Source organism: Henckelia pumila, chromosome 4, assembly GCF_033568475.1.
Source record: "Henckelia pumila isolate YLH828 chromosome 4, ASM3356847v2, whole genome shotgun sequence".
Taxonomy (NCBI): Eukaryota; Viridiplantae; Streptophyta; class Magnoliopsida; order Lamiales; family Gesneriaceae; genus Henckelia; species Henckelia pumila.
In genome coordinates, this window is record NC_133123.1 from 81,590,181 (window position 1) to 81,601,020 (window position 10,840).

General features: G+C 42.6%; 1 long non-coding RNA gene across 1 annotated transcript; it reads right to left on the bottom strand.

Moving 5' to 3' along the window:
* Window positions 1-272: 272 nt before the first annotated feature.
* Window positions 273-9,267, bottom strand: LOC140867806 (uncharacterized). The gene is made up of 3 exons (XR_012145272.1): window positions 8,937-9,267; window positions 1,053-1,132; window positions 273-589 (listed from the first exon to the last, which is right to left on the bottom strand). It is a non-coding gene; the product is annotated as an uncharacterized lncRNA (long non-coding RNA).
* Window positions 9,268-10,840: the final 1,573 nt, after the last annotated feature.

The following is a 10,840-nucleotide window of genomic DNA, read 5'->3' on the forward strand; positions in this document are numbered from 1 at the left end:
GCATTGTCGTTTCTGAAAAAGACAACGCTTAAAAAGCGTTGTCGTATCTAAAAACGACAACGCTTTTTAAGCGTTGTCTTTTATAAAAAGCGTTGTCGTTTCTGGAAAAGATAACGCTTTTTAACCGTCTTTGTATCTGGAAAAGACAACGCTTCAAATAAGCTTTGTCTTTTCTGGCAAAGACAACGCTTTAAAAAGCGTTTTCTTTGTTCAAATAAAAAACAAAAAAAATTTAATTCACAAATTTTCAATATTATAAATCACTCAAAATTCAAAAATTTGTAAATAAAATTTAATATAGAATATTCCAATATTATAAATCATTCAAATAAAAAAATAATCGATCTTTTTACACAAACATTATGCAAGATTGAAGAAAATTACAAGCCAAGTGCACCAAGGGGTGTTTTCCCCTGCCCTGCCTCAAAGTATAAGATGAGCATAGCCAACATTGCGATCCTAGCATGCTTAATCTTAGCAAGCTTCAATCTTTCGAGCTTTTCATTGTCTGGGATGTACACTCCATCCTTCAATGTACCGGCAACTGACAAGGGGTCGAAGAATTTGCCGCCAGGATAGCCCTGTTCCCCTGTAGAATCACAAAAGCATTACTAACTACTGAAGCATAAGAGTAATGTTTTTATTTATTTTCTACAACCAAATACTGGGAAAGAGGGAACAAAAACTTTATAGATGAAAGATATAAATGGCTAATTTTATAAAATGCGACTAAAGTTTTCAATGATGCAACAAAATATGTAACCAGTAACCATCCAATGAGGACGTGGGTATGGGTATTTTTTATTTAGTGAAATTTCTCTTTAAGAGGATCTTTAATCATTCTAGGAATATAAACTTAAATATTTAAAATGATAAGTCATTTTCTTCCATCATATAAACTTCCTCACCGATAAGGGCTTGCCACATCTACAGAGTTTAACGTAACTACTCTCAGAGTTATTAACCAGATATGACAACTCAAAAATTCAAATTAAAATAAACAAAAGCAACATACTTTATTTATGTACAACACCTTTATGAATAAAACATACCCATTATCCATCACTGAACGCCTTAGAGAAGTTCTGGCTTCCCCTGGCCTTCCTTCTTTCTTATTCTCCATCTCCCGAGCCTGGGAATTGCAAGCAAACGAATTAACTATATTACAGTAAGGGGGAGTGGGAATGAACAAATAATAGTAGATTGGGTAAAAGTTATCATAATAATAAGCATAATGTACAACCTTATGATGGGATTTTTTTAAAATAAAACATAATCACTCTACAAACACTAATGGGAGGGGAAAAAAAGTCCTTTAGATGGTAAAAGCTAAATATCATCCTCGTTCACCCCTGAAATCAACTGCCCAAGCAAGGAGTGGAACTGCAACAGTACTACATTCAACATACTTTTTTTAACAACAACTTTATATAATAGAAGATCTTTCAAAGGCCACGAAAACTCAGAATTTTGATGAGCTTTTAGCCATCCCTTTCTTTAGTATGAGACATTCCCAACAGTTTCCTTTTCTTTTTCAATCACATAAATATTGGGATTAAATAGCTGGTAATGTGATAAAATCACTTCTTGTAACTTTCTAAAATAAACTTAAACAGACTCTAATTAATAATTGAGATCAACATAAGCATATGTGTAGTAGCCCGTAACCAAAGTCAGTAATTAAGAAATTAATCATAATTACTTGGATAGAGTTTGGAAGCTCCGAAGGTGAGTTCGGAAGTTCCGAACTGGATCGGAAGCTCCGATGGTATTATGTTAGGCATGACGTGTGGTTGGATCGGAAGCTCCGATCACCCCTATTCGGAATCAACAAGTGATATTTTGACACGTGGCAGATCAGGATCTTCGGAAGCTCAGATGGCAGGATCGGACGTTCTGATCGAGGTTCGGACGTTCCGATCAAGGATCGGAAGTTCCAATCGTTGTCTATAAATAGAAGGCCGAGGCTTCAGTTTCATTTGCCAATTCCGAGTTTCCCTTTCCATTCTAGTCCTTTTGGAGCTGTTCTAGTCTTCTTAGGCTTGGCCCGAAGGTCGGCGAGACATTCGGAAGTCGTAGCAGAGTTGTGCCCAAGTTCTGGAGGCATCGACATCAAAGGGCTAACGACGGACGAAGGTATAGCTTTTGCTTCCTATAAATATTTAGGAGTATGCAATAGCTTAGTTAAGGCTTTTAGAGAGCTTTAATGATAGTAGTATCATTTGGCAGTGTAGAGCAGACTATAGGCGTGGACCTAGAATTAGTAGAGCTTGCACTGTTTTTAAGGTACGGAAGTATCATTCGAGATATCCTGACTGAGTATGCATGTATTATGTGACTACATGGTTTATATGTCATTGATTTATGCTGCATTAATTTGCATCTTGCTGTATCTCTTTCGAGATGTCTGTTAGTAGGGTTGTACCCTATCCTGTTAGTGGATGGACTTCCATCGATTTGGGTCCGGCGTATCCACGGTTATCTTGGTATGGGAGCCACCTCCTGAAGCGAGGCACAGCATGCTATATACCAGGGCCCGGTCTGTCTCTGTTATCTGATCTTTGACCTCGAGTTTATAGGGAGTTCACTTTGCATTCATGTATACTCATACTCTCGTACTGAGCGTTTTATGCTCACGTCTTGTACTTTGTGTTTCTGGACACCCTATTCCATGGGGCAGGTTTGCGATTGGACGAGGAGGGTGGATCCAGGAGGGGCTAGTCAGTGGTTTGCCAGCTGGAGCTTCGTCTAGGTTTTATTTCTGTTGTTTTGAGGTTGATACAGCTATTCGATTTGGTTGTATATTATTTGGATAAATTACAGATTCCTTTACTTGGGATTGTATAACGTTTATGGTTTCCGCAGTTTTATTCTGATATCTGTTTAATTAAGTTAATTGCATGCCTAAGTTCTGTTAGTAGGTGATCCGGGTAAGGGTCACTACATTTATGGTATCACAGCATGCAAAAGATTTCTTGGGATTTAGTCTCATCATGAGTTATTTTTGTAGATGGCAAATCGTGACGACCGAAGTTCTCATGGCAGTGTTGGTGGGCGTTGGGGTGATGCCGACCGGGAGCCTCGTCGAGAACGGCATCATCGTCATCATGACGACGAGCGTTTCACTGTGCGTCGATTCTTAGCTATGGGTCCTAAGCCCTTAGTTGGAGGTGAGTCTCCGGAGGATGCGGAGAACTGGTTAGACCGCATGGAGACGACTTTTCAGACTTTCCAATGCACCGAGGAGCAGAAGATGGAGACCCTGGGTTATCTTCTGAATGGACGTGCGCGCAGGTGGTGGAGGTTTACTTCTGCACCCTTTATTGCGGCAAGAGGAGTGGCCACCTGGGCCGAGTTCCGCACAGCTTTCCAAAAGCGGTATTTTCCTCCTGCACTCTGTCAGTCGAAGGCAGGCGAGCTACTGAGTCTGCGATAGGGAGCCATGTCTATTGATGAGTATCAGCAGAGATTCTTTGATCTGCTATCCTATTGCCCCGAGATTGCTGATAGCTCAGAGATGAAGTATAATCTATTCCTTCAGGGCCTTAACCCTGAGATCCATGACTGTGTGGCGGTTGGCGACGACATGTCCTACGAGGGTTTGGTGAGCCGTTGTCACCAGGCAGAGGACAACATTCGGCGGAACAGGTCTTTCCCTCAGTCGAGGCCTACTGGTTCTTTGGGTCCCCGTGCCCAATCTTTCAAGAAGTCTGGATCTACTTATTCCTCTGGTTCTGGAGGTGTTGTCTGTTTTGATAAGAAGGACAAGTGTGATAACTGTGGGAAGAACCATCCATCCGACAAGTGTCGTAGAGCTTCTGAAGCTTGTTTCCGTTGTGGAGAGACTGGTCATATCCGGAGGGATTGTACACTGTCTGGGGGAGGCGGTTCTGGTTCTAGTTCAGGATCGGGTTCTCAGGCCACCGTTCAGCAAAGGTCGCAGGGACAGTCTGCTGGGAGTTCTCATTTGAGGCCACGAGCTTCTGGCCAGGTGTTTGCCCTGAGACATGATCAGGCTATGGAGGAGAATGAGAAAGTCATCGCAGGTACATTTCTGCTTTATGGTATACCTGCTCTTGTACTTATTGACACTGGTGCATCTCATTCCTTCATTTCTGCACGTTTTGTTAAGAGGCATAAGTTACCATGCATTGCACTAGACGTAGTAATGTATGTTTCTACTCCGACGGGCCAATCTGCTTTGGCTAAGCGTCTAGTGATGGGTTGCCCTTTAGAGTTTGAAGGGAACATTCTATTAGCGAATCTCATGGTCCTGGCGATGGACGACTTTGATTGCATTCTGGGAATAGATATGTTGACTACCTATCGAGCTTCAGTGGACTGCTATCAAAGATTAGTACGCTTTCATCCGGAGGGGAGTGAGAGCTGGTTTTTCTATGGTGAGGGAGCGCGACCCCCGATGTCTTTGGTATCAGCTTTGAGAGCCTGTGAGCTCTAGAATCTGGCGGGGATGCTACCTTATTTATGCAGTTGATTTGTCCGCTGGGAGTATTGGGATAGAGAGCATTCCTGTTGTGGATGAATTTCCAGATGTATTTCTTGATGATATTCCGGGTTTTTCTCCTGCTAGGGAATTCGAGTTTGGCATAGAGTTGATGCCGGGTACTTCGCCTATTTCTAGAGCACCGTATCGTTTGGCTCCGTCAGAGATGCGCGAGTTAAAGAATCAGCTACAGGATCTTTTGGGCAAGGGATACATTCGTCCTAGTGTATCTCCTTGGGGAGCTCCTGTTCTCTTTGTAAAGAAGAAGGATGGGTCGATGCGGCCGTGCATTGACTATCGACAGCTGAATCGAGTCACTGTAAAGAACAAGTATCTGTTGCCTCGTATTGATGACTTGTTTGATCAGCTGCAGGGCACGTCAGTTTACTCCAAGATTGACTTGAGATCTGGGTATCATCAGTTGAGGGTCCGTGATAAGGACGTTGCATAGACTGCATTCCGTACTCTCTATGGGCATTACGAGTTCCTAGTGATGCCATTTGGTTTGACTAATGCGCCGGCTATATTCATGGATCTGATGAACCGTGTCTTCAGGGAGTATTTGGACAAGTTTGTCGTGGTCTTCATTGACGACATCTTGGTGTATTCGCGTAATACGGAAGAACATGTTTCTCACTTGCGGTTGGTACTGCAGACTCTTCGAGATGAGCAGTTGTACGCCAAGCTGAGTAAGTGTGAGTTCTGGATGGATAGAGTGGTCTTTCTTGGCCATATCATATCCAGGGAGGGGATTTCTGTTGATCCAAGCAAGATTGAAGCGGTACTTAATTGGTCGCATCCGACGACAATTGCTGAGATCCGTAGTTTTCTGGTCTAGCAGGGTATTATCATCGCTTCATTCTGAACTTCTCTCAGTTAGCTCGACCGTTGATGCAGCTTACCCGCAAGGGTGTGGATTTCGAGTGGTCCTCCGAGTGTGAGGAAAATTTCTGTGAGCTTCGACGGCGGTTGACTTCTGCGCCGGTGTTGGCATTACCGTCAGGATCTGGAGGGTATGTGGTATACACTGATGCTTCTCTTCAGGGGTTAGGTTGTGTCTTGACTCAGAATGGGCATGTGATCGCATACTCTTCTAGACAGCTGAAGATTCATGAGACAACTATCCAGTCCATGATTTGGAGTTAGCAGCCATTGTGTTCGCTTTGAAGATCTGGCGTCATTATCTGTATGGCGAGAAATTTGAGATCTTCACCGACCATAAGAGTCTTAAGTATTTGTTCACTCAGGCGGAGTTGAACATGAGGCAGAGACGTTGGATGGACTTGCTTAAGGACTATGATTGCGAGATTAAGTACCATCCGGGAGCTGCTAATCTCATCGCTGATGCTTTGAGTCGCAAGGTGCGACTATCCACACTTCAGACTTGTTCAATGTCTAGTGCGATCAGTGACTGTTGTACTTCAGGTTATACCTTCAAGCATAAGAAAGGTATGCAGAGTATCCAGATGTTTGCGATATTATCAGAGCCAGCCTTGTATTCGCGGATCCGAGATGCTCCGATGTCTTATTCGAAAACCCAGCGTTTAGCTCGTCTAGCTAACGAGGGTATCTCGTCTGGATTTCATTATCAGTCAGATGGCTTTCTGTGTTTGTCTGGTAAACTTGTGATTCCGCAGGATGAAGAGTTGCGAGAGGAGATTTTGTCTCAGGCGCATCGCACTAAGTTGAGTATTCATCCTGGGAGCAACAAGATGTACAAGGATCTACGTACTCGTTTCTGGTGGAAAGGAATGAAACGCAATGTTTATCAGTTTTTTTTGAGATGTTTGGTGTGTCAACAGGTCAAGGCAGAGCACCGACGACCTGGAGGATTGCTTCACAGTCTACCTATTCCTGAATGGAAATGGGAGTTTATCACAATGGACTTTGTGACCCATTTGCCGTTATCCCCGAGGAACTGTGATGCTATCTGGGTTGTGGTGGACCGACTCACCAAGTCAGCGCATTTCATTGCCTATAGCCGGGAGTACAATGTGGATCGTATGGCATGGTTGTACATTCAGGAGATCGTTCGACTTCATGGAGTGCCTGTGAGAATTGTCAGCGATCGGGACCCCAGATTTACTTCTAGATTCTGGGGGAGTGTTCAACGTGCGATGGGTACTACTCTCAGTTTGAGTACTGCCTATCATCCAGAGACTGATGGTCAGTCAGAGCGCACTATCCGTACTTTGGAGGATATTCTTAGAGCGTGCGTCATGGATTTTGGTTCAGCCTGGCAGGATCATTTTCCATTGATCGAGTTCGCGTACAACAACAGCCATCATACTAGTATTGGGATGGCACCTTTTGAGGCGTTGTACGGACGATGTTGTCGTACTCCACTCTTCTGGGAAGAAGTAGGGGAGAGACAGGCTGAGGGACCGGAGTTTATCCAGCAGGCGATAGTCATTGTTGATCAGATCAAGAAATGGATTAAGACTGCACATGATCGTCAGGCCAGCTATGCTAATATCAAGCGTAGGCCTTTGCAGTTCGATGTTGGGGAGAAAGTGTTTATGAGAGTGTCACCTTTCCGCAAGATTCTCAGATTTGGCCTTAAGGGCAAGTTGTCTCCCAGGTTTATCGGTCCGTTTGAGATCTTGGAGAGCATTGGCGATTTGGCTTATCGACTAGCCTTGCCACCGCATCTATCCAGCATTCACGACGTGTTCCACGTATCTCTGTTACGACGGTATGTGGCGGATGAATCACATATTCTGCAACGGGCTGATGTTTAGGTAGACAAGGATTTGACTTATGTTGAGAAACCTCTTCGTATCCTGGATTATAAGGATAAGGTTTTGCGGAACAAAGTCATTCCTTTGGTGTTAGTTCAGTGGCAGCGCCGAGGCACTGAGGAAGCTACTTGGGAGCTTGAGGACAGGATGCGTGAAGACCATCCTGAGTTGTTTTGATTTTATTCTTAAGTTGTATTCAGTTGCAAACTCTGTAAACGTTTGATTTGAATAAAGAATGTCTCTGATTTCTGTATTGCATTCAGTACTTAAGATCTGATTTCGAGGACGAAATATCTTAAGTGGGGGAGAATGTAGTAGCCCGTAAACAAAGTCAGTAATTAAGGAATTAATCATAATTACTTGGATAGAGTTAGGAAGCTCCGAAGGTGAGTTCGGAAGTTCCGAACTGGATCGGAAGCTCCGATGCAGGATCGGAAGCTCCGATGGTATTACGTCAGGCATGACGTGTGGTTGAATCGGAAGCTCCGATCAGGATCGGAAGCTCCGATCACCCCTATCCGGAATCAACAAGTGATATTTTGACATGTGGCAGATCAGGATCTTTGGAAGCTCCGATGGCAGGATCGGACGTTCCGATCGAGGTTCGGACGTTCCGATCAAGGATCGAAAGTTCCGATCGTTGTCTATAAATAGAAGGCCGAGGCTTCACTTTCATTTGCCAATTTCGAGTTTTCCTTTCCATTCTAGTCCTTTTGGAGCTGTTCTAGTCTTCTTAGGCTTGGCCAGAGGTCGGCGAGACATTCGGAAGTCGTAGCAGAGTTGTGCCCAAGTTCTGGAGGCATCGACATCAAAGGGCTAACGACGGACGAAGGTATAGTTTTTGCTTCCTATAAATATTTAGGAGTATGCAATAGCTTAGTTAAGGCTTTTAGAGCGCTTTAATGATAGTAGTATCATTTGGCAGTGTAGAGCAGACTATAGGCGTGGACCTAGAATTGGTAGAGCTTACACTATTTTTATGGTACGGAAGTACTGTTCGAGATATCCTGACTGAGTATGCATGTATTATGTGACTGCATGGTTTATATGTCATTGATTTATGCTGCATTCATTTGCATCTTGCTGTATCTCTTTTGAGATGTCTGTTAGTAGGGTTGTACCCTATCATGTTAGTGGATGGACTTCCATCGATTTGGGTCCGGCGTATCCACGGTTATCTCGGTATGGGAGCCACCTCCTGAAGCGACGGCACAGCGTGCTACATACCAGGGCCTGGTCTGTCTCTGTTATCTAATCTTTGACCTCGAGTTTATAGGGAGTTCACTTTGCATGCATGTATACTCATACTCTCGTACTGAGCGTTTTATGCTCACGTCTCGTACTCTGTGTTTCTGGACACCCTATTCCATGGAGCAGGTTTGCGATTGGACGAGGAGGGTGGATCCAGGAGGGGCTAGTCAGTGGTTGGCCAGCTGGAGCTTCGTCTAGGTTTTATTTTTGTTGTTTTGAGGTTGATACAGCTATTCGATTTGGTTGTATATTATTTGGATAAATTACAGATTCCTTTACTTGGGATTGTATAACGTTTATGGTTTTCGTAGTTTTATTCTGATATCTGTTTAATTAAGTTAATTGCATGCCTAAGTTCTGTTAGTAGGTGATCCGGGTAAGGGTCACTACAATATGCATCACAGTACATCACTACAACTAATCAATGGAAACATTCTTACTTGAGTAACTACCAGGTCCTTTCTCTGGTTCTGCACCTAGTGATAAAGATTTCTCCAGCAGCCACAAGTTTCTCTACACGAGTTACTATATGCTTTCCATAAGTGTACTTACAACATTCAAATGGATTCTGATTCTTGACATGATCAATTCACGCTGCTGGTCATTACAAGTTTCATGCACTTTCTGTACGACGTAATTCGCAAATTAATCTTTCATCATAGCCTGGTTGGAAAAAAAATTTAGGACACTTTTAAGTTTTGATCGAATAAGCTAGAAAAATGAGGAACAAAATTATCAGAGTAAGAAAATTTAATGCTCTTCTGTGTTCCAAATTCCAATCATACAAAAAAACTGCAGAAAAAAATAAAAAAATAAAAAAAAGGCGCAAGATATTCTCTCAAGGTGCTGGAACTCAGGGTGCAGGATCATCGAGACGGTAGGTCAACATACATCTTCTTTTCACTCTTTTCAACCACAACCTGTAGCACCGAGTAGAGGAGGAGGTCAGACAGTGAATCAACCTCTCAAGAAACAAGCACGAGTGTTTGCATTGACAGAAGAGCAAGCACAAGCAGCACCGAATGATGTGATTGCAGGTAACTGTTTTCTTTCTGGTTATCCTGCCTATGTCTTATTTGATACTAGTGCGTCGCATACCTTCATATCTGAACAATTTGTTACGATGTATTCATTGTCTGTTGAGTCATTAGCTACTGTAGTGTCTATATCTTCACCGTTGGGAAAAGGTATAGTATCAGTGAAATCTGTTAGAAACTGTGTACTACAGTACGAAGGTAATGAAGTTGAGCTTGACTGTATCGTTCTTGGGTTATCTGATTTTTATTGCATAATCGGTATCGATATGCTAACCAAGTACAGAGCTACAGTGGATTGTTTTCAGAATATTGTAAAGTTCAGACCTGATATGACTGATGAATGGAAATTCTATGGTAAGGGATCACGAGCCAAAATTCCTTTGATATCTGTTCTTTCTATGACTGACTTGTTACAGAAAGGGGCAGAAGGATTCCTTATTTATGCAGTTGATATACTGAAGACTAGTCCGAAATTGACTGATATACCGGTGGTGAGTGAGTTTGCAGATATATTTCCTGACGAGATTCCAGGATTGCCACCGTACAGAGAGGTAGATTTTGATATTGAATTGATGTCAGGTACACAACCGATATCGAAAGCACCGTACCGAATGGCACCAATTGAATTGAAAGAACTGAAGGACCAACTTGAAGATTTGTTTGCCAAAGGATATATCAGACCGAGTGTATCCCCATGGGGTGCTCCGGTATTATTTGTTCGAAATAAAGACGGATCGATGAGATTTTGTATTGACTACCGGCAATTGAACAAAGCAACGGTAAAGAATCGCTATCTTTTACATCGTATCGATGATTTATTTGATCAATTGCAGGGATCGTCAGTATATTCGAAGATTGACTTACGATCCGGATATCATCAACTGAGGGTTAGAGACGAAGACATTCTTAAGACTGCGTTTAGAACCAGGTATGGCCATTATGAATTCATAGTCATGCCTTTTGGTCTAACGAATGCACCGATAGTTTTTATGGGATTGATGAATAGAGTATTTCAAAGATATTTAGATGAATTTGTGATTATCTTTATCGATGATATTTGTTGGATAACTGGCGTTCAGATCAATCACGATTGATACCCGGTGCAGCGGAAGTTTAAAAATTTTATCATGGAACGATTCCATGGTGTGGGTATCAACCATTCAACGATTAAATTATTGTGTGTGTAAAATTCAAATAACAATTAATTAAATTTTACCTCCAATCTCGAAGCGAGATTAATGGACACCACACAGATTTCTCTGCGCTTCTTGTATCTCCCAGGAACTGATGAACTCCTTCAATCAGGT